Source organism: Sciurus carolinensis, chromosome 1 (assembly GCF_902686445.1).
Source record: "Sciurus carolinensis chromosome 1, mSciCar1.2, whole genome shotgun sequence".
NCBI classification, from domain to species: Eukaryota; Metazoa; Chordata; class Mammalia; order Rodentia; family Sciuridae; genus Sciurus; species Sciurus carolinensis.
In genome coordinates, this window is record NC_062213.1 from 50,699,715 (window position 1) to 50,725,432 (window position 25,718).

General features: G+C 35.7%; 1 protein-coding gene across 3 annotated transcripts in view; it reads right to left on the minus strand.

Moving 5' to 3' along the window:
- Wwp1 (WW domain containing E3 ubiquitin protein ligase 1) overlaps positions 1-25,718 on the minus strand; it is a 117,248-nt gene that overhangs the window by 87,975 nt on the left and 3,555 nt on the right. For all 3 annotated transcript variants that reach the window (XM_047545730.1, XM_047545722.1, XM_047545738.1), the window contains exon 2: positions 8,758-8,853. The gene's annotated coding sequence lies outside the window, so the exon portion shown is untranslated. The remainder of the gene's footprint in view (positions 1-8,757; positions 8,854-25,718) is intronic.

Here is a 25,718-nt window from a genome sequence, read left to right on the forward strand (position 1 = left end):
TTTTTCTTTTTTTTTTTGTACAAAAGATTGAACCCTGGGCGCTTAACCACTAAGACATATCCCCAGCCCTTTTTATTTTTTATTTTGAAGCAGGGTCTCCTAAGTTGCTTACAGCCTCACTAAGTTGTTGAGGGCTGGCTTTGAACTTGGAATACTCCTGCCTCAGCCTCCAAAATTGCTGGGGTTACAGGTGTGCACCACTACACCTGCCCTCAATTTTCATTTTTTAAAATAAAATACAAAGCAGAAGCTATGTCAATATTTTTCTAGATAACAGATATCTCAAGGCTCAACTAGTATCTACCTTTAACCTACTAACGATAAAGTGGAGCATTCTGAGCAAGACTCAAATATTAATGAATATTAATATTCATCTTGGTTTTCCCTCTATTTGTAGTCTTTTCTATGCTTTATTTAGATTCTATCACCCAATTCAGGGACCCAATACTTTGAAATTATTAAACTCACTTACTCATTTATAGTTGGATATATTATATGCTTGACATGTGGTGGGGCAAGTGGGGTGAGTGTGTGTGTGCTTGTACATGCAAGTATAAATAGGCAAGACAAAACACCTTGCCTACTATATGATTAACTCATTGTAGTTATCTATATTCACAGGTTCTGAGACCTCATTTAGTCAATACTCTCATTCTACAGATGAGAAAACAGGCTTAAGAATTACATCTACAGGGCTAAGTTTCAATTCCTACTACCAAAAAAAAAAGAAAAAAATTAGCTGGGCCCTGAGGTCCATGTCTATAATCTCAGCGGCTAGGGAGGCTGAGGTAGGAGGATCTCAAGTTCAAAGCTGGACTCACCAACTTAGCAAGACCCTGTCTCAAAATAAAAAATAAAAAGGGCTGGGGATGTGGCTCAGTGGTTAAGTGCACCTGGGTTCAATCCTGGTACCAAAAAACAAAGAAAACAACAATTACATCTACCTGAGGGTTTTATTCATATGAGAAAACCAATGAAAATGTAAACCTTAAACAATCAATGAACAATGAAGAAAATCAAAGGAAATTGAAGGTTTTCAATTTCTAGCAGTATAGTCCACTAGATATTATAAATCTATTATGTTCTCAAGAAGTATGGAAAATCATCAAGTTTGTACCACCCTATATAATAACAGACTTGAAACAAAAAACAAAAACAAAAAAAAACAGAGTTGAATTGTAAGGAATGGGGAACTGTAAGCAAAAATAAATAAATAAATATATATATATATATATATATACACACACACACACACACACACACATATATATATATATATATATATATATATATATATATATATACACCTACATAACAGTTTTGTTCTGGATGTGCATGCTGATAGTAGCACTGGCAGCAGGAGACAAAGAACTGTGTATGCTACAAATTGAGGGAGCTGAAATTCTCTCATTAAGCAAGGGACCAAGTCAGTCGTACCCTTTAACACATAGCAGAAACATATTTGCATATGTTTTCAGGAAAGCACCCCAATTTAAGCCACTGGGATCATCCAAGATGAAGAACAAACAAATCTGATTCTATAAGTTAAAAAATCAAATTAATTTATAAGAAAATGTATCACCATGAATGAGACTTAAAAGAAACAAAATACAATAGTTTTTGACTTCCAAACACTTTAAATATTATAATTATCAAGTAAATTTTTAGAAACTATTTTAGCAATAAAAGATGAAAGAAAATATGGACAAGCAAGAAGAGACTGTAAAAATGGCATTATACTGCTAAGCGAAATAAGCCAATCCCAAAGAACCAAAGGATGAATGATATGCAGAAGCTAATTCACAATGGGAGAGGGGTAGGGAAGAATAGAGGTACTCTGGATTAGACAGAGGGGAATGAAGGGAGGGGAGGGGGTATGAGGGTAGGAATGACAGCAGAATAAATTGGACATTACTCTACATGCATATGATTACATGACCTGTATAATTCTACATCATGTACAACCAGAAAATAAGAAGTCATACTCCATTTATGGATGATGTGTCAAAATGCATTCTACTGTCATGTATAACTAATTATAACACATTCTTTTAAAATGGCACTGTATATTTGAAAAATCAAAAATGAATTTATTGAAACAGACATTTTGGAATAGTTTCAGATTTTCAGAAAAGGCGCAAAGATAATAGAATTCTCTTACACCCCCAGACCCAACTTCCCCTATAATTTTTGTGGGTTTTTTTGTTTTGGTTTTGTTTTGTTTTGTTTTGGTAAAGACATAAAACTTACTTCTCTTCCCTCCCTGCTCCTCCCCTATTTTAGTTTTATTTTTTTGGAACTGGGGATCAAACCCAGTTCGATCATGCTAGGAGGCACTCTATAACTAAGTTATATCCCCGGTCCTATTTTAACATCTTACATTACTATGTTACATTTTTCATAATAAATGAACCAATATCAATATATTATTTACTGAAGTTCACACTTTATTCAGATTTCCCTGGTTTTTACTTAATGCCCTTTTTCTATTGTAGGATCCTATCAAGAACACCATATAATATTTAGCTATTGTTCCCTTAGCCCTCATGGTTGTGACAAGAACTAAGGACTTTTCCTAGGTTTGTTTATTGTCTGTCTGTTTCATGCAAGTCTTAAACCAAAGGGCTTGCACATGCTAAGCAAGCACTCTAACACTGAGCTACACTGCCAGCATGATTTCCTTGTTTGTGATGGTCGTGAGTACTTTCAGATATTTTATAAAATGTCCCTCAATTAGGATTTGTCTGATGCTTCTCTCACTGTTAACCTGATGCTGCTGGTTTGCGGGACAAAGACCAGAGATATAAAGTACCATTTTCATCATACTATATCAGGGAACATGAATGAGGAAAAGGACATACCAGGCAAATACAAACAAACAGAAGACTGGAATTAGTTACAACACCAGACAAAACAGTATTATTAATGAGAATAAGGAAAAGGATACAAGGTTCAATTCAGTAAATCAGTATTAACTCTAAATTTGTATACTTAAAAAAAAAAATGTCAACTAAGCATTCTCTCTCCCAACATGGTGGCCTCAGCAAGAAAAGAATAAAAAAGGATGACTATTTCTCTAATAGACCTTCAGTTGGTGAGTTGGTGGTAGCACTGGTGGAAAAGCATTTAGGTCCCAAACTAGTCAAATGAAGCGATAAAACATCAGACGACCTGGAAGCAACTGTTTCAACCACTTGGCACAATAATAATGGACATTTATTGGGCACCTCTAATTCACCTCTGCAACCTCCCCAGTGCTCTTTGGAAATCCAACATCAACAACAGTCACTTTCCCAAATTGACACCTTTTCTAGACTTGTTATTTGACAGAAAACTCCATTAAGGGATTCTTCAGAGGATTAAATATCAGTGCATTTGCCACATGAACCCAGAAACTGAGAGAGTTGAAAGGCTTTGAATATGCTAAGTTTAAGGATCTGGATTGTGGGCCCGGTGTCCTCTCAATGAAGGGGATTCAGATAACAGAGTAAGTCTATACTGCTGATCATGCATGGGATAAGATAGGAACAATCGTGTTTTTGACCAAGATAGAGTCCATCCTGCCCTAAATAGCTTTGAGGATTATCCATCCTCCTATAAGAGGTAATAATTTTGAAGGCAAATGTCATGATCTTTATGGAGACCACAGAGATAGAGACTGCTATGATAACCAAGGTAGTAAAGACTATGAAAGAGCGTATGACTCCAAGAAAAGCATTTGGTGGGTTGTACTCTAGAAAGAATGATTAAACACGAAGCACTGACCACTCACTGGACAGATATGACAGAAGGGACAATTGGTTGTGGAACTCCAAAGTTGATTACTCTCAGGAAGATTATAGATGTGATGATAGAGGTCCCTCCTGAACATTCAAACTGAATTTGAAGCTTCAAAGTACTCCTAAGAAAGATAACTACTGCTGGCATCTCCCAGTCCAATGGAGCAAATTCTATCTTTTGATGGGCAAAACCAGGAACAAAATGGACAAGAACAGGAACTGAGTCAGTCACTTCTGTCAGAAATCAGACCAGGATGCATGAAGGAGACAGCGAGTGAGAAATATCTGGAAAATTAAACAGAAAGGTGGAAAACTGTCACTCTCCAACTTTTAAACCTCTGAAACATGATCAACTGGCTTCTCTACCGAAAGAGAATGCTTAGGTGAAGTCAAATGCTAATCCTGCTTGATCTCAGCACTAAGATATAACACAGCAATCCCCTACAAGAGGGTAAGTAGCCCCAGTTCAACCAGAATTGGCTGGTAAAAATAAAACAAAGCAAACAGGATGAGTATCCCAAAAGAGAAAGTGGGAACTTTAGTGTGGTCAGGAGGTGGAGGGAATAAATGTCAATGGAAGAAGTCTGAAAGGAAAGATGTCAAAAAAGGATCAAGACTCCAGATCTGTATCTGAGCCATAGAAACCTGAAGAAAATCCAGCCCTCAAGTTCAATACTAGAAATATGTTGCTCTCTCAATTGATGGTGAGAGGGAAGACTGACCAAATAGATTTTATATCCTGTTCTCTCTACTCTGGAACATTTACAGCAAATCAAATCTCTAACCATTCAAGGCAAAAGTCACCATCTATTATAGGTTTCCCTTAAAGGACTATAAAAACTATAGAAAGAAAACTGACAAATTAACCATTTACAGGAGATTTCAACATACCCCAATTAAGTATAGGTCAGTAGTGGACAAAAAAACAATAGTGAATGAGTAGAATTAATAACATAGGAGAATCTCACACCCAATTATTAGAAAATAAACATTCTTCTTAAGGACTTGTGGGGTCTACCAAAAAAAACACACCCATCGGGCAATAATGGAAATCTCATTGAATTTCAAATAATGTTGTTCCCTGTCTCTGACTATAATATAATTAAGTTAAAATCAATAGCAAAAGACATCTTTAATATACAAATAGAATTCTAAAACCCTTCTAATATTTCAGAGCTCAGAAGAATTTTTTTTTTTTTTTTTTTTTTTTTTTGCGGTGCTGGGGATTGAACCCAGGGCCTTGTGCTTGCAAGGCAAGCACTTTACCAACTGAGCTATATCTCCAGCCCAAGAATTCTTTAAAAAATTCAAAGAACTAAATGATAACAAAAATACCAAATATAAAAATGTGTAGAATATGGAAAAAGTTACACTTGGAGAAAAGTGTATATACTAGGCTGGGTGTAGTAGCAAAATCCTGTAATCCCAGCTACTCAGGGAGGCTGAAGCAGGAGAATCACAAGTTCAAGGCCAGCCTCAACAACTTAGGGAGATCCCATTTTAAAAGAAAAATAAAAAAGAACTGGGAAGTACCTCAGTGGTAGAGCATCCCTGGGCTCAAACTCCAGTACAACAACAAAAGACTTTTATTAGGAAGAGAAAGGTTGAAAATTGATGAGAAAGCTCAAAAAAGCAACTTAGAAAAAGAATAGCAGAATAAACTCAATAAAAAAAAGAGAAAAAAAACTAATGAAGTACAAAAAAAGGTTACAAAAAGTATCAAGAAAGTAAGAAGCTAATTCTTAGAAAACACTAAGATAAATAAATGACTGGCAAAACCGCTGAGGAGGAAAAAAAAAAAAAGCAGCAGCCCCAAAACACACCAATGCATGTAAGGGCATACTCATGCAACAGATATAGTAACACAACTCATAAGAAAGGAGGAATATTAAATGGTTCTGGAGTTAACAATATGGAAAAATTTAAACTGGATCCCTGCCTTATATCATATATAAAATCAATTCAGGATGGCCTAATAATGTAAATATGAAAGGCAACCTAATGATGTGAATATGGGGGAAATTATAGTAGTAAACCACTATTTTATGTTCTTTCAGCATAAAAGAATTTCTTACACAAGAAGCCAGGTTCAGTAATGCACATCTCTAATCCCAACAACTTGAGAGGCTGGGGCAGGAGTACCACAAGTTTGAGACCAGTCTCAGCAACTTACCAAGATCCTATCTCAAAATAAAAAGGATGGGTATATAGTTCAGTGGTACAAGACCCAAGTTCAATCCCCAGTACCAGAAAAACAAAAACTTAAAAAGGATTTTGTGTGTAAGAGAGAAAGCTTATTAATTAAGAAAAAAAGTGAATAGTGAATACTTTGACTACCTGCAAACTGAGAACTTGATTATCATAAGACAGCATAAGGAAAAAAATTTTAAATAAGAATAAAGAAAACAAAATTCCAAGACACAAAAAGGTGATTTTGCAAAATTAAAAAAAATAAAATTAGTATCTGAACTAATAAGAATGTCAACAAATAATAAGAAAAGACAATATATTGGGAGCAAAAACCTTAACTAGAATTTTATAGACAAGGAAATTTGTAAGGCCAACAAATATATGAAAAGATGCAAACATAACTGCCCATCAAAGAAACAGAACTTCAGACAAGTTTCATTTTAAAACTTATTAGAACAGTAAAAACCAGGAATGTTGCTAGTATCAAATAATGGCAAAAACCATGGAACAGTGGTAGCTCTAATACATTCCTGGTAGGTGTTTAGATTGGTAAAATCATTTGGAAAACAATGTAACATTATCATGGAAAGTTGCACATTCACATGCTCTTCAAGAAGCAATTCTGATTTTTACAATATATAATATTTTTGTAGTTGAACTCCAAGTATGCAAGTATTCTTTATAGTAACAAAAATCGGCAAACTACTCAAATATCCGTTGGTAGAAAAATGGTTAAATAAATTAGGTTAACTCAGGAGACCATTACACAGCAGTGAGAATGAATGACCATAGCTGAAAGGCAAACTCATGAATGTATCTTAGGAACAATAATGAGTGAGAGGAAAAAGACAAATTGGACTTATGAGCATTAACATCTTTCTCTCATGCAGTCCTACTTTCAAGATTAAACATTCTATACTGAAGTCATCTTAAAGAAAGAAACCACTTGGAGGTAACTATAATCTCATCTTTTGCTATGAATTTCCTTTGAAAATGTTATGACTCCATGATTGAAAAAGAAATCCATAAATGTGGGCCATTGTGGGTCCTGAATCTCAAAAGATTATAAAACAAACATACAATTAAACAGAGTAACCTGAAGAACTGCTGAAGTCCAAAGAGCCACCAAGGACAAGCTGTCATTCTTCTAAGAAGTACTCTACAAATCTAACTGAAACATTTCTGTACTGAAGAAAGTAATGTGTAGAAATGCTTTTGCATTTTTAGGACTTTTCTACATTTGTGGACTCTGGGTATGAAACAGTATAAGGCATAGCAATATTTACACAGTCCTAAAGAAGTCTCTGAAATTATTTTCTGGTTAAAAATTTGAATTTACATATCAAGATGTTTCTATGTATTCTCTTAGTGTTTCAATGTTTTCCTTGAACAGTCTAAAGATTTGTAAATCCATTTTCCTCAATAAGATGACACTGCACATTTTTAAAAGTCTACAGAAAGAATGATTATGAAACTCAAAACAAACTGGGTTTTTGTGTTTGTTTTGTGATACTGGGGAGTGAATCCAGGGATACTTTTACCACTGTACTACATCGCCATCCCTTTTTATTTTTTATTTCTGAGATATAGTCTTGCTAAGTTGCCGAGGCTGGCCTTGACTTATGATACTCCTGCCTCAGCCTAAGGAGTACTACCACACCCAGCTCAAAAAAAAAAGAATTTTATTTGTGATATTAAAAAGATGAAAATATTGGAAAAAAAATTTCAGGATAACAGTTATATTGGGGGTTAGGAAAAGGTAGAATATGAGGTGAGGAGGCATTCACAGGTGGCCCTTTAACCATGCTGGTATCAACCTAGTTTTCAGTTGGAAATGGTTGGCTCACAGGTGTATGTGTTAAGTACTGACTTTCATAGGTTACGTATGACCTAGCATATTCAAATTACACATTTTAAGAAGAAAAGAAGTAGAGAGAGGAAAATGTAAATCACTAATTCATCAGGTATGATTTCTGTAGTCTGTGATAGAAAAGAAGGGTAAGGTATCATTTTTCAAACAGATGATATTTTATTTGTCTTCCAAGAAAAAGACACCTCTTCCTGGTCAGTAAATGAGGGACTAGGAATAGGGGAAGAAATTAATTCATCTGGAAGTAGATTTTTTTAAAAAATCAAGGAACTTCCTTAATGATTTAGACAGGTAACTGCTGAAAATAAAGGAGACAGGCACTGGACTTGCTATTTGAGATGAATTTTAAAAGTTTAAAAAACTATGCAGACTGGGACTTGATGCCCACCAGGTAAGACTGTTCACTCTACTACACTAAAAGCCCTATACCCTGATACCCAGCCCCAATGTGCATCTTGCTTTGTTTCATATAAACCTTTCTACATAAACCAATTGTCAGACTCAAGAACACAAGCCTCTGATAACCAGTAACTGCAAACTTTAACTACAAAACATGACAAGTTGGTTAAAAAATGATACCATCTTGTCTTAAAAACATACACAACAAATAAAATGTTCAATTTCAACATATGATTAATCCCCCTGCTTCATTTAAAAACAAAGTTGCATGGCACTTTAAGTACAATATACTGTTCTATATATTTTTTTCTTTAATGCTAGCATTGTAATAACTGTGAGTGAGGAGATACTCTGTCCATCTTAGAGATGAGGAAATGCCTCATAAGTGTTAAAGTCCATGGTCATATTTTTTATATCAACATTATTAGTAGGTCTAGGTAGGTATAATTAACTATCAACATGTACTGAGTTTGATTATTAAATACAGTGTTAGTTTAAAAATCACTGTTAATCACTTACTATATATCAGGAACCGTCCTGGACACTGGGGATACAAAGATGAATAAGACGTGATTCCTTCTTTCAAGGAACTCATAGTCTGGTGAGACGACAACCCTGTAAACAAATAAATAGTTTTCAGTGTGATAGTTACTAAAAAGATGCAAAATGTAAAGTAGTACACCTGGGACACAAAACAAAGTAGATAATCCAATATTCAGGGATCAGGAAAGGGTTCACAGAAAAGATAAAACTGAGTGAACTGCATCTTGATGTGTAATTCTTCAAGACAAATACAGAGTGAAAGTATTAGTACAACTACAGAAATGCTGGTATGGCTGGACAATGGAACAAAAGGATAAAGTGATAAGACTAATGGTCTAAAGAGAAGAGAAGGTCTAAATTGTACAACCACTTACAGAAGAATTTATACAGTAATCTAAATAAACCAAGCATAGTACTTTAAAGTTTATCCAGAAGGTAACTGATACATACATGCTGATGGGTTTCAAAAATGAGAATTCTGTTTTGGAAAAATAATTTTGGTAACTATGAATCATATTTTAAAAAGTGAGCTTCTCTGAACAACAGAATTGGTAGTATGAAGGATGCAGCTTGGGATACAGATAAGATCTTTGAGCAGATGATTATGGCATAGATGAGTGTTACTAAAAGAGGAATCTAAACAATTAAAATTTCCCACTTCAGTATCTGGGTGGATGAGGGTGCTACAGGACAGGAAAAAGAAGAGGAACAAATTTAGGGAGACAATATGGTAAAGTTTTCAAGACCCAATTCTGCAGTAAGACTGTCTGGACTTCATTTCTAGTTCTACCACTTAAGAGCTATGTGATCAAGTTCTATCTTTTCTGTGGCTCATTTTCTGTATCAGTAGAGTTGGAAGAGCAAAGCCATTTACTGCATGTTATAATAAGGATTAAATAAGATAAAACATGTAGAATACATAGTACTTTGATCATATGGCACAAAGTAACCTCTTAAGTCTAGTTATTTTTCTTCTGGGAGAAGGTTAAAAATAAAAGTTTCACTTTGAACATGCAGTTCAAAGGAAGCCTGTTCTCATTCAGGTCTCACATACAGTTTAGTCCAATGAATATGGAACCTAAAAGGTTAAAAGGTTAGAAAACCTGAAACAGGTCTATTTTGGAGTCAAAGTTTATGCAAGTGGTATTAAGTCTATGAAAGATAAAAAAGCTTGCTCATGAAGAAAATATTTGGAATAAATGCTAAGAGGAATGAAAGAGGGTGCCAATCAATTTATGTTAAGCAGTAATAGTATTGTGCTTATAACAAATCCACAGGGACAACAATCAGCATGATGATATGACTATTTTCCAGTTGTTCCAGGATATGATAACAGAAAACAGGAAAAAAAAAAAAGATCAATTCAGGTTCAGGAATTTACCAAGTGGGTGTGGCAAAAGAAAAATCACAGTCTGAATTTTAACAAACTTTACAGCAAATTGGCTATTCATCCAAATAAATTTAGGTTATACTCTATGCTTAGAAAATATGGCCAGTTATATCTAAACTGATGATATCCAGTTCAACCCTTTAAAACTGTCACAGAGCACACCTATAATCCCAGCAGCTCAAGAGCTTTGCTAAGGCAGGCGGATTATGAGTTCAAAGCCAGCCTCAGCAAGGCACTAAGCAACTCAGTGAGACCCTGCCTCTAAATAAAAATAAAAATAGGGCTAGGGATGTGGTTCAGTGGTTGAGTGCCCCTGAGTTCAATACCCAGTACAAGAACAAAACAAAACAAAATAAAAACCCTGCCACAGAGTTTTACAAAATTTATTACTCAACGGTGCAGTGAAGTAAGAGAGACCTGAATGGAGATAATCAACTATATTTCCCGTACTGAGATTATAAAACGAATTCTCATTTAGAAGATATATCTTAATTGACAGCTTACTTCAAGATGACATTCTTATACCAAAAGCAAAAATCTTAAAAAAAAAAAAAGTCATCTGATTAGCTCTGCTTCATCCTGCATACTAAATAGTGTTGAAGTTTTGAAAAGCAGCAAACTACCATCACAAATTCATCTACCTGGATCAATTAATAAGCATACTTATTGACTGCCTAGTATGTAAGCAAGCATGGCAAGGATATAAAAATGACAGATGATGAATACCCAGCTTCAATTAATACACAGAAAACAACTCAGTAGCAAGATCAGATGGTATACACCACATATTAGTAAACTTTAGTTCAATGTATGTGGAACCTTGGTTAGAAAACCTGAACTGAGGCAAAACTATTACATCAACAGCACGAAATTGAAAACTCAATGAAATGCAGTAAAGATGGATGATCCCAGTTGCCTTCTTCCTAATATATCTGAGATTCAGCAATCCTAATCCTAATGCATAAAATTTTCTTTAAAACTGCAGACTACAGTTTGTAGGACTTAATTTTAACCAATACAGAAACAGGCTGGGGATGTAGAGTGCTTGCCTAACATGCACAAGGCACTGGGTTCAATCCCCAGTACTGCAAAAATAAACAATACAGATATATTCTATAGAGATAAGTGATTTATAAAGATACTGCTAGTCATTTTAATGAACTTATAAAATGTGACAATAAGCAGGTGAGTGACCAACTCATCCCAGTATGCCCAAGACCATCCAGGTTTCAGTCCTGCATCCAAGGAAACCACTCAGTTCTAGGCAAACTGGCATATTTGATAATCTTAAAAAACAACATGATGGGTTCACCTGACTAGATAGTTTTTGTTATATACCTTGAAGAAATTTTTCTAGTGGAATCTGGTCATATAAAGCATAACTGCGCTAAATTTTTTTTTTTTTTTTCATTTCTGTGTGACCTGCAAACTTGGGAAGAAAAAAATTCAATTCTATGGGGACTGCTCACTAAGATATATTGTTGGGAGACAGGATGAGGGTAGGATAAGAGGCGGGCTTTCTGAATACTCAATGTCTCTCACAGATTTCAGAATTATTTAGTTTTAACAAACTCTCCAAATTATCACCACTGTTGACTCCTAAAGACTGAAGGCATTCCCAACTTCCTGCATAAACTTTCTAACATTCAGTCCTACTGTTCTTCCCTATGCCATGCCCCCACAGACTTTGCTTTCAGGCCAAGGACTCACTGCCCCTATAGCTTGCAGATTGCCGATTTCCATTCCATTATCTCACACAAGTGACCTTCCCCTCACCCTGATGGGCCCTATTCTGCTCACAACCTCCCAATAATTATCTCTTCCACCACATTCTTCCCTTACAATCTCTTCACTTACCTCAGGGACTCCAGTCCTTCCAGCTCTCCTTTGTCCCAGGAGCACCTAGGGCAACACTGTCACTACTTTATGTGTGCATAACACTTGACAGTTTTGAACTATCATATACGTTACAACAGGGAAAGAGAGTAAGTACAATTGTTTCCAATTTCACCAATGCAATATTAATATTGTTTTCCTTAAACTGCACCCTCCCAAGGATTTTTCTTTCTAGGATATGTCTTCAACCATTTTGAGTTTCTCTATATCTTCAAAGAAACTTGGTGCTATATCTCAATGTATACTTTTAACTGGGATAGAAATTAGCTGATTTTTTATAAAATTTTCTTGTCACACTGAGCTCTCTCCCCTCTATTTATATCACTGATTAATCCACTTAAGCACAAAACACAAAAATGTCAAGCCCCTGATAATTTACAAGTGTCACTGGGTGAAAGTAATGCTTCTAAGCTGTACCATGTTGGTACCTGAAGAGTACTTGCAATGTCTCCAGAAAAAAGGACAAATAAAGATGGGGATCTAAAAGACCTCTAACTATAGTTTGGGTGTTTATTTCAACCTAAAAATGCCTACCCAATCTAATAACCTTATCTTTTTTCTCCTCCATCTTGCTGTGTTTTCAGTCGATTTCAAATTTCTTTTTAGTGCACAACTTATGTTACTTGAGGGGAAGATCACAGGAAGTATTTTTTATGGGTATATTAATTTTTAAATACCCAATTATCTAAGTCAGTATTAATACCCAACACTCTATTATTCCTCTCTACCAAATTTTAGATTTTTCAACCAGAGGAAGTTAATTTTTACCAAATTCTTTGACTGCTTTCATTTTTCCTCTAATTTTCACCACCACCCCTCAACTCCTGGCAGAGAAAAAGTTTACGTTGGCTCATGATTTCAGAGGGTCAGTTCATGATCTGCTCATTCCATAGCTCTGGGTCAGACGTTATGCAGAACATAATGGCAGAGAAGAACATTGCACAGGAAAGCAGCTCAGGACATAACAGCCAGAAAGCACAGAAAGAGGGCTTTGCTTATCAGGTTCAAATTGTAAACCCCAAAGACACACTCCCAGTAACCTACTTCCTTCATTTATATCCTACTTGCCACAGTTACCAATTAATCCATATCAGTGGATTAATCCACTTATTAGGTTCAGGCTCACATGATCTAAATATTTCACCTCTGAACATTCTTGCATTGTCTCACACATGAGCTTTTGGGGGACATCTCATATCTAAGCCACAATATTCTACCCTTAACCCCCAAAAGTTCACACTCATCTCACAATGCAAAGTACATTTATAAAAGTCCCTATAGTCTTAACAATTCAGCACTGCACCAAATTTCAAGTCCAAAATCTCATCTGAGACTCAAGACAAACTCTTGGATGTTTTCCCCTGTAAACATCAAAAGCATATCCAACAGATAATGATAAACATTTCTAATCCAATAGGGAGAAATAAAAGCATACAAAGTAGTAATGGGACTGTAGTAGGGACTTTCTCAGAACAAAGAAAAGATAACATGGCACCATCATTCCACAACTCTGTTGTAACACTGTTACAATTCTGTGGTATAGAAATAGAATGCCCAATCAGAATGTGTATTACTTTATATGGGAGACAAAGCGCTACCAAGAAGAACTACCAAGAGGTATACAAGGCAACCCTCCTGTGTTCGGGGTACAGATTTTTGAATATAAATCTACTGGGTCAATGCCACTAAAAAATGCTGCTTCCTGCTGAACACCCCAGTGCCCCATCTCTCCACATGAGAATTCTGCAACAAGAGCTAGGCAAACAATTCCACATCCAGCATATGGGGAAGATGGCATCATGATGTTCTCTCCAAAGGGCTTGTGTAGCTTGCCCCATATCCTTGCTGGTTGCAGTCCATATGGTCTCTCTCTTGGTTTTTTCTCTGCTCGATTCCTGCAGCTTCCTTGGCAGACTTTCCACTGTACTCGCATCTCTTAATCTTAGGGATCTCCACTGTAGCTTCGGCTTCTTTCTCGTATCTTTACACATTGCCCTCTCAGGAATTCCAGCAGCAACTCTGGCCCTACTACACTTTGCTTGGCCTCCCACACCTTCCTTAAAAATCTCTGTAGCAGGCTCCAAGACCCACTATCTCCAGCATCCTGATTTCTTGCAGAACCAGCACCACATGGTCAACGCCAAGGTTTGCTGCCATCTCAAGCAGTAACCAAGTCTTCTGGGATCATGGCTGCAGCTAAGCATGATAAGAAAACTTCCTAGGACCCCATGTACAATCAGGGTGACCCCGCCTTCTCTTCCCAAAGGAATTTTTACTTTTACACCCTTGAGCCTGTAATAGGTATAGTCTTGCCAATTGCCAAGATGCCCTCAAGCCATCTTTCCCATTGTCTCTGTATAAAATACTTAGCATCTCTTTAGTGACTATAATCTCTTTGACAACCACACCAGTGGCTCCAGTTTTACTCCACTTTTCGATCAAATTGCAAGTTTTTCAAATCTTTACCCTCTGCTTTCTGCTGATTATCACAGTAAAGTTGGGTAAAAGCTACTAGCAATATCCATGACACTGCCTAAATGCTGTGCTGCTTTGAAATATCCTCTGCCAGACTTTCTGAACTTGTGTACCTATATAGCCCTTTACTAACTTTCTAGGATAATCCCTTCCCACCCTTTCCCTGATCACTTATACTCTCCTCTCTTTGGTCAGCAAGCTGACTGAAGGCTAACGTGTTATAAACAAACAAGCACATCAGACATGTTGGGGCACACCTGCAATCTCACCAAGTGGAGAGGCTGAGGCAGGAGGATCGTGAGTTCAAACACAGACTCAGCAACTTAGAGAGGTTCTGACTCTAAGTAAAATACAAAAAGGGCTAGGGATATGGCTCGGTGGTTATTAGTCCCTGGGTTCAATCTCTGGCACAAAAAAGTAAAAAATAAAAAATAAATAAGCAAACAAAGAGGGAAAAAAATTATTCAATTGCTGACTTCTTAAAAAATTAGCCCACCTTTTTTCTTACCTCCTCTACCCTTGCAATTTGGTTGCTTCCCTCCTCCTACTTTACTGAAAGTCTGCTTCCTTTTACATGGTCCAATACCGGCCACCTCATACCCATTTTCTCCTAGACCTCTCCCTGCACCATCAGACAATGGTTCAATCATTCAATAAACACTGAATGGTTTCCATACTCTTAAGAAATATTGACCTAAACCTGTAGTTCAATATTTTCAGTAAAATAAATGGAAAATACTGGGGAATGATATTGGCCAAATTATACTGTTAAATTGTGTGTATGTATGAGTAATTAACAAATTCTATCATTATGCACAACTATAATGCACCAATAAAAAGTGTGAAAAAAATGTTTTCATTAAAAGAGAATCAATCTACCACGTGGCAAAAAAAATAAAAAAATAAAAAAATTAAAATTAGTTGTTCAATAGTCAAACAAACTAGATACCAGGCACTTCTGATGATTTTTCTTCCACTTGATATATGCATATTAGGAATGTTCTCAAGTGATAATAAGCTAAACACTATAAACATGAAAATCACATAAGATAAGCTTTTTATTCCTAGTAATTTTACAGTTTAGTAGAGAAAACAAATCTACACTCACTGGCAGGGAACAGCATATACAGAGAGTAATTACAGAAGCATCCCAATGTGATTTGGTAATCAACAGGCAAAGAGTTGTCAAGAAAAGATGGTTATAGTAGAGATGAGCTAAAGTTATGGGGTAGTTGCATACATGAAAGGAAAGAGGAGCTTTCAAAACATTCTGTGCTTGACAGGTATGGTAACACATACCTATAAACTCAGATACTGGGGAGGCTAAGGCAGGAGGATTGCTAGTTTGAGGACAGCCTGAGCAATTTAGCAAGACCCTGTCTCAAAATATGGGTATGATATAGCTCAGTGATAAGGGGCTTGCCTAAAGACTTACATGGCACAGAACTGATAATTTTAATTAAATCATTATGGAGAAATCCTTACCAGGTATGGTGATACACACCTGTAATCCCAGTAATTCAGGAGGCTGAGTGAGGCCCTATGCAATTTAATCTGTCTCAAAATAAAAAAATCAAATGGGCTGGGATGTGGTTCAGTGGTTAAGCACTGGGTTAAATCCCCAGTACCAAAAGAGAGGGAGAGAAAAAAAGAAAAAGAGAGAGAGAAATCCTATACCAGTGCATTCTGGCCCTGCTATTTCTGAGTTCCAAGTCCATGACTGCCTTCATCAATGTGATTTTATCTCCACAGCCTAAAACAACTGCTCAATACAAAAAAGTCCCATACAAAATTAAAGAACCTAAAATGCTCATTTGAATTATTAAACAAGCAAAAGTACATAAACAAAAGAAAAGTTCATTACACTTAGAAAGTCTCTAGCTTTAACTAAACATTCAAAACATTTCAACAGTATTTTGTGAATTCCCAAATTATATATTAATGGGACTTTAAAATTTGGGTTTTTTTTTTTTTTTTTTTTTTTTTCACAGAAACTATGTTACAAATGGGAGCAGACTGCCAAGACCAAGCAGGTTTTAAACCTGCTGGACCTGTAAGAGTTTAACTGCTTGCATTTTACAAGTAAACACAGTGTTCCACAGGGGTATTTCAGAGCTTCCCCAAACACTTATTTGTGTGAGTATATATGCTATTCCTGAAAAATCAGAATAAAATTCCAAAATAAACTACTGAGACTGAGAAAAAGTACCTAAAGCACTTGCATGGTGCCTGACCCAGAGGAAATAATAAATTATAGTTATTTTTATTCAGAATTCCTGATTTCAAACTTTTGTGTCATGAAAACAACTTTATTTTTCTTCTTGATACTAAATTCCAAGAGGGCTAGGCTAAATCCTCTTCATTGTACCTCAAAGGCTGGCACACAGGAAGCATTTAATACACATTTGAGTCAATCAAATTTCAAAACAACTAAGTAAACCTAGGCACCAAAACCAAATGGCCTCATTCACTTTAGGTGCTTTTTTTAAATGAACCACCATGCATACCATTTTTTTTTCCTTTGAAATTCTCATCAAAATGAAAAAGAAGTGTAAAAATTCATATAAAAAAAATTCCTCCAAGAGTCACTAGTTTAGAAAACACTGTTTTAGGTGGGGGGGAAAAATCCCACTAAATGGCTGAGTAAGACAAGGCATCAAAATTGTTCTAGGCTTTAGTTTTCTTATTAAATGAGAACTAGAACATGGAACACACTGAGATGTTTTAGCTTAAAGTTACATCAATATGAAATACGGAGTATTTCTATGAATAGTGTTTTATAAAAAAAATGTGAAATAAGACAAATCATCCATAACTGTACCAACCAAATTCTTTTTCATTTTTATATGATCATTTGCCTTGAACACTTATTTTTACAAAGCTGCAATCCTACAAGTCCTTTTATTTTCTAAATCCCTCCCCTTACTTATGTTAAAAACTGACAATTACAAACTTGCTGGAACCCTTGGCTAACATTAAGAGATCAATTTAATTTATGCTTAGTTATGAAAACAAAACTTGGCCAACAATATTCTAGAAGGCCACAAGATGGTGATATTGCTCTATTAAAAAAAAAAAAAACTTTTCAATTATAAAATTAAGTACATTATGCCAACATCCCAAAATGGCTTTGACTTCACTGCAAGAAAGGATATAAAAATTACCTGCACTTTGTTTACTAGGAAACGTTAGTGAGAAAGGTAAATGTACTCATCAAATTTAGTAACAATTATTCTAATTTTCAACCTAAAGGGTTATGGTTCTTAAAAAATGAAACAAAAACAAGACTTTGGTAGCATTACTATCTCTCATTATCACACTGATTTTTGCTTCTCTTCCTGCTTGTTCTACCTTCCCTTCCTGTTAAAAAATTGAAATATCTTTTTACATATTATCATTGATGAACTTCACTTCTTCTATGCTAATTTAAGGCAAGGATTCCTATTTTTCTGTCTTAAAAAAACTGATACTAGAGCTGGGGATGTAGTTCAGTGGCTGAGTGCTTGCCTAGCATATACAAGGTTCTGGGTTCAATCCCCAGAAATGCAGAGAAAAATGAAAAAAAAAAAATGATACTAAACTTGTTACAACAACAAAGAACTATTCCTACATGGTTTCAGTATACTGAGAATGAGGTAGTTTACTTTCTTTATAGTCTATTTCTTAATGTCTAATGAAATATTATGTTTACATTTACAATGGGAAAATACCAAAAACTTCTACAGCGCGGGCGCGCATGCGCGCACACACACATATACACACACACACACACACACGCACAGTTAATTTCTCCCTTTACCTTTTTGATCAGCAGTAGAAAACAGGTTTTTCTGCTCCTGTGCTACACAATGTCACTAAAGAAAATATTACTCAAATAACACTAAGTACATCAAACTTGCACTCCAAGCTGAGAGTATCAACTCAAGTTAACATATACAAAGAACTATGTAAAAAACAGTTATCCTCAGGTAACCATGAGACCCAAATCCACAGATGCCATGTCCCTTATATAAAATGGGATAGTATTTGCTAATAACCTACATATATCCGCTTGTATACTTTAAATCTTAGATTACTTATAATACCCAACACTATGTAAATAATTGCTACATTGTATTATCTAGGGAACAATGTGGGGGGGGGAAGGTCTGTACATGCTCAATACACAGAATTTATTTTCAAATATTTTCAATCCAAGGTGCTTGAATCCACAAATGGGGAACCACCCGATATGGAGAGTCGACAATATTTACTATATTTTATGAAGCAGCAGAAAGCTGATTAGAAGATTCAGGAACACAAAGCTCCTTAATGCCATATCCAGGTCTGCTGACGAGGCTAGTATTCCATACTGTGCTGGCCACTAGGATATCATGACCTAAAATTTCATTCTAAAACATTTCCTGATTGTTTCTAAATACATAAAGAATTCTAATTTACCAACATTAAGTAGCCATGGAAATTTTTCTAATTCTTCAATTTCTAAACGACAATTTCCAGTTTGAGGATAGCATATTGGGATAATGTAATACAGAACAGTTTTTAAGTCACATTTAAGTTTCAATTTTGACTCTACTATTTGTATATGTTTAATATGAGTTTCAGTTATCTTATTTGAAAACTAAGAAGACCAATATCAAACAAATGTAGCCTTAGGAAGGGATGGGGAAATTGTTAATATTAACCCCAGGGAAATTGGAATTCTTCCTAGAATCAGGAATACAGAAAATAACCAGTAAATGTTAATTTCCTAATCCCTTCTCCCATTGCTATCTAAACTAGAACCATACTCTCAATTATTCTGAAGTATAGAAACTCCAATATTTTTCTACCATACTTCACAACAGTAAGTAAGGACCACAGTTAAGAAAGGTATTTCAGTCACATAGCCAAGTTACATAATTATATACAGCAATCCCCACAACTGCAGTAAGGACTGGATCAAAATTACATTAGAGTACTTGAGAGGAAAATACTGTCACATTTTTTGTTATAAATATACAATTTCAAGATATTTTAGAGCTACTCAAGTAACAGGCACAATGTTAATTTACTGTAAATAAATACTCTTCCTAAGAATGTTATAGCATGCTATAAAACATCAACTTGCATCCAACATTCTTTATTCTTAGAGGAAAACATAAGAACACATGTAAATTTTCCAAAATGAAATAACCTATTAAATACCTAAAACTCTACTCCCAGAATAATGTAATCCTTCACAGGCTTAAAATGCAGTTAAAAAAAAAAAAAAAAAGTGTACAACTTCTCTTCTACAAAGTTTCAAAATGCAAAAAGCTATAAAACTATAAGTTCCTTCATAACTCCTTTGCTGGGAAAAAGTGAACTGACCTGAACTCATACAGTAGAAAAATCTAGCCATATGTATGGCTATTTATTGTTCTTACTTATTCATACTTGAACTTTTACAGAACAAAACACAGATACTGTCCCAGACTTCACCGAGTTTTTATGTAACATAGTAGTACAAGGGATGCAATGTCTTTCTACAAATTAAAACTGTGAAACTGATATCAATGAATGACAAAAAATTACATAACCACCCCAGTGAGTATTTACTGAATACTTAGTGCCAGGTTTAAATCTATAAGTTAGGTACTATTATTCTCGCTTTACATAGGAAAACCCAATGTACATATGATAAAACTGGGGCTTAATTCAGGTTAACTTCATCAGTATCACTTAGTCAATACATGAGTGCCAGAACCCAAATCTAGGTTTGTTTTACCTTAAGGCCTAAGCGTTTATTAGACAACACTGAAAGGAAAAATTTAAATCACAAAGGAAGCTTTAAAACAAGTTACACAGTTACCAAAATTTTTAACCTAAAAAAATGAAATTCCCAAGTATAATGTATCCTTTCCATTCTGAGTAATCACATCTAAATACTGATAACCATACTCCATAGATCACAGGTCAAAAAGAAATAATCTGTTGTTGTTTTCACCCTCAAAGAATGGGCCCTGAAACACAGTGGGGGGAAAAAAAAAACCACACACAAAAACAACAGACTTCTCAAAAAAAAAAAAAAAGGCCAAATAATCCTTTCCACTTAAATTTAGAAAGAATTACAGGTTTGGCACTTAAAACACACACACACACACACACACAACGTATTAGCAGTAACCTCAGTTTATATCAACCATACTTTTAGATTTTTTTCCCCCCCAGGCACTGTCCCCAATTTAAAGATCTGATGTTTCAATGATAGATGTGATCAGATTTGGTGGGTCCTATTAGTCACAGAACTGAGAACCGTTTAAGAGACAGATATAGGGCTGTCACAGGCAGCAAAACTTAGAGATTAATTTGAAGTATTTTTCGTTTTCATTTAAAATTTAAACCTTTCTCACGATTTTCTTCGTAAGTCAATGCCCTGATGCTAAGCAATGGCTTTTCCCAAAAGATATCACACCCACAGCCAACCTACTTTCTACCTTAAAACCTGAATTCCAAATTTGACATACTTCAATCAAAATCTATTTTTTGACCCTGTCATGGTAGCACATTCCTGTAATCTCAGCAACTAAGGAGGCTGAGTCAGGAGTATTGCAAGTTCAAGGCCAGCCTCAGCAACTTAACAAGACTAAGCAACTTAGTAAGACAATGTCTTAAAAAATAAAAAGGGGGCCAGGCATGTTGGCACAAGCCTGTAATCCCTGCAACTGGAGAGACTAAGACAGGAGGACTGCAAGTTCAAGGCAGGTCTCAGCAACTTAGTGAGACCCTGTTTCAAAATTAAAAAATAAAAAAGGCTGGGGATGAAGTTCATTGGTTGAGTGCCCCTGGGTTTGATCCCCAGCACAAAAGAAAAAAAAGAAATCTATTTTTGTGTGACTTAACTAAGAGAAAAGCAGTGAGATCGTGTGATAATCAGCAGGCATTTTTAAAAAAGGAAAAGTCTTTATTAAAAATAATTTCTTCTTGTGTGGGAAAGTTTTTGAACAAGGAAGCCAAGGTCATTTCTCTTGCCTACTCTTCTTTATAATCACCCTGTATCAGGTTTCTATAGTGTGTTTGCATCAAGTCCTTGGCAATCATCTTAAGCCTTTTTAAACATCTGTAAGATTCAGATGTTAAGCTCTCCTTGTGTTTATATTACAACTGTTTAAGTGAGACTACTTTAGCTAGAAAAAAAATGGTCCCACAGAGCATGTTAAGATCCCAAATTTCAGATTTAGTTTCTATCTGCAGCTATCAAATATATATGTGTAATATCACCTGAGGTATTTATTAAAAATGAAGACTGCTGAGTTCCCCTCTCAAGGACCACACCATATACCTTGAAAGACATTCCAGAACCTATGTGTTTGACAAGCAACCCAGTTGAGTGAAGTAGGGACTGCATTTTCACGAACACTAGTGTACATCACATGTATACCATATTTTATCAAATGACGCGGTGTTAACAATTTCTTGTTCCCAGATTGCATAGCAAACCATCACCTACTGATGCTAGTTGTGTGAATATCTCTCCCAGATTCATACTTAACCTTTTCAACTTAATAATAATGAATTAAGAGGAATAAACATAATTTAAAGGCTTATGATGTTGTAGCCATCATGCTTTCTGTTTTATAAAGATTTCAAATAATCCTTACAAAAATCCAGTAATGAAAATAGTCTTTACATTTGCAAAAGAAGAAACAGGCAACACTGCTATAAAGCAGCACTGACAGAAGTGTGATCTGACTTTAAACTATGGTTCTTAACCCATATACCAAGAGTGCCTCTATTCTTAAAACTTTAAGGGGACATGGCGGGTGGTGGGATCTAGTTTGTCTACTTCTAAGGTAAGGAATAACTTAATTTATATACACCAGGCTCTGTTAATTCTACACTTCACCCTAACTCCACACTTGTAAAGAGTAGTACATCTTGGCAAGTTGGAACTAATAACACGACCACACTAAACTACTTCAAGTCAGGACTCAACAGTTTGCTTCCACCCATCCTGTTTAATAATTATGGGTATACTGAATAGCTATCAAAAGAACTGGTTTCCCTTAGATAAATAAAGCTATCATACCTACATTTCTGTTACTGTTAGAGCATTCTTAACTGCTCAAGTAATTTTGAGCAGGGAGGAGAGCCCTCAAAAAGGCTCTATCTCTTAATGTAATTCTATCTGTCCACTTCTTTGCACACCAGACTCTCCTAACTACTACAAATTATAATTCTCAGTACACTCACCAAACTCCTCCCCTCAACAGCTAATGTACTATTTTCAGAAATTTGCAGGAGATTTGTAGTAGGCCATAGTAGAATTTAAGTGAAATTCTTTATATGAAATGTATTAATTCACTATTCCACTCAGAAGCTATAATGAATAAAAACTAAACACTTATTTTCTTCATTTTAAGCAAACCACACTATCGCTTAGTAGCTAATTTGAACAACAACAAAAAAAGTACTACTGAGACTAAGACAAAATGACATGGAGAGAGGACTTGCACTCCAGACTACAGAAGGAAAGAGTATTCTCTCCACTGTAAGGGTACCTTCCCAGAGCAGAGTGGCTTATGCCAACCTTTTCTGTTGTTATTCTTATTTTGTTTTACCATACTGGGGACTGGACCCTGGGGCACTCTACCACTGAGCTACATCCCAGCCTATTTTATCATTTGAGACAAGGTCCTATAAAGTTGTCAAAGCCGGCCTCAAATTTACAATCTTCCTGCCTTGGCCTCCCAAGCAGCTGTAACTGCAGGCATGTACCACCATGCCCAGCTATCCTAACCTTTGTGAAGATGTTGTAAACAAAAAAAAAATATATATATATATATAGAGAGAGAGAGAGAGAGAGAGAAAGAAAGAGAGACAAATCCAGAGTGACTGGTCAAGAAGCTCTGCTCTCCTAAGTCTCTCTAATCAAAATGGTTAAGTGATGAATTTCTACCCACTTGTAGCCCATTCTCTGCACTGAGTGCTGTATGGTCCCATTCATGAAATTGAATAAATCCCTACTGCTTCTAGCAGCCTGTGGTCTTGGGTGCTAGCACTCTCTTAGACTCAATATCCTCAAGCAGAACCAGCCAATCCTACTCCATTATAGTACAGCAGATCAACCACAGAGGCCCCAATTTCACTACTTTTCGGGGTTAGGGTTGCTGGGAATCAAACCCAGGGTTTCACACATGATAGGCAGTCTCTCTACCACTGGGATACATCCCCAGCTCCTCTTCATTTCTAACCAAGGCTAGCAATAGCTAATTCCATCTGTGTATTAAGCCAAATGTGCTGTCATTTCCATTTCAGACTTAGCTTTACCTCTGGCAGGCAAGACTCAAAGACCAGATTTGGGGAAAGTAGTAAACCATCTAAACCTCGGCTCTCAAAGCAGTTTTCAAGGAGACCTGTTTTTCAGTAATATAGTCAATGATGAACTTAAATGAAATTTGTGGTAATTTATTACAATGAGGGCCCTGAATAGATTCGTGTACTTGTGTAATCCCCTCCCCCTAAATCTGGGCTAAACTTGTGATTGGCTTTAACCAACCGAATGAGGCAGAAGTGATACTATGCCAGGCACAAGCCTATGCCTTAAGAAGGCTAGCTCCTTTTGCTTTAGCATTCTTGTAAACCTTAAGTTACCTGGTAAAGCTGGTACCCTGCTGCAAAGGCCACATGGAGAGGAAAGGGCTGAGAATACAAGCCTACATGAAGAGAGAGAGAGGTGTGTACATCCATCCCCCCGCTGAACTGCCAGGTGAATGAAGCCATTGGAGTGATCACCCACAAAACCAGCAAAACTGCCCAACGGAGCCCAACCCAAGAGAGCAAAACTGTGAACAAATAAAATAGGTGTTTTAAATCACTTAGTTTTAGGGTTCTTTGTTAAACACAATAGATAAGTAAAACAATACTTAAGCATAAGCTTCCTGTTTGTTGTCCCAAAATTGTACCCCATCACCTAGCACAACTCTGGCACATAGTAAGTATACCAATTACATATTGTGACTGAATAGGAAGTTTAAGAAATGCCAAGACTAAGTCAACAAAAGTTACTCATCACCACAACTTAGAAACTATCTTACACATGGTTTAACATAATACATTCGCAAAAAAAAAAAAAATTTAAACTTAAATTTGAAGTATACATTAAGAATTTTCAATGGCATACTTTTTTTCTAATGGTGTGTAATGGTAAAAACAATGAAATATCATGATATATATTTTGGAAATGGGGTTTCCATTCATATGCTTCAAAAATACAATTTTTCAAAGACTAGGCTTTTATAAGAGAAACAAACTTCATCTTATAAAACAGCAGAATTGAAATCAACAAATTTTCAAAAGGAAACAAATACCTACATTTCACCAAATGTACTACTCCAAACAAGAAAACCACTTGTGCTTTATCCTTAACAAATTGCAACTATTCTGTGATAAAATACTTACAGATTTCAAAATTACCTACAAAGAGCCACTTCACATCAAAAAGGAAAACAGACAAGTTCAAATATACACATTATAAAAAAGTTAAACATTCCAAAGAGATCAAAGCCAACTCTTCACATACAGCCTACAAGTAAAGTCCACTGTAGGTGAAGAACTGAAATTTTAGTGGGAAAAGAATTTTGACCTACATACAAAAATATGGGCTTAATTCTAGTTAAGCTAGAAGCTAGTTAGTGGCCAAATACCTGGAAATTTAACTTTTTTGAAGTTCTTTGATTTCTTTTGAACCTCTGTGTATTCACCTAAAAAGCAATGATTACCTCCTGACCCACCTAATTTCCAGTTGTCACAAAGCATCAAATAATACAATATTTACAGTCATTATAAAATAATGAAAAATGCTCTGTTCACATTATAAGGATACTCTTCTTAATGCCAGCAAAAAGTAAAATACATCTGTTTTTGTCAGACATTTTTCCTCCCTCAAGTATTAATAACTAGTTCCTTGGGCACAGTTTATAATAGGCAATTTATTGATTTTCCACTGTTCATTATATCATATTTTTATACAAACAGTAAAAAGACTCCAGTCTTTCTATCTAATAATTTCGGAATCAAAGTTACTAAAGCTGGAAGAGAAACCAAATGACAACATGTTCTGGTTCTCTCTTACCAGGGAGACAATCTTGCAGGTGCAGAGAAGTCAACTGTTCACTAATCAAACTATGTCTTAACCACACTAGTGAGTTACTTC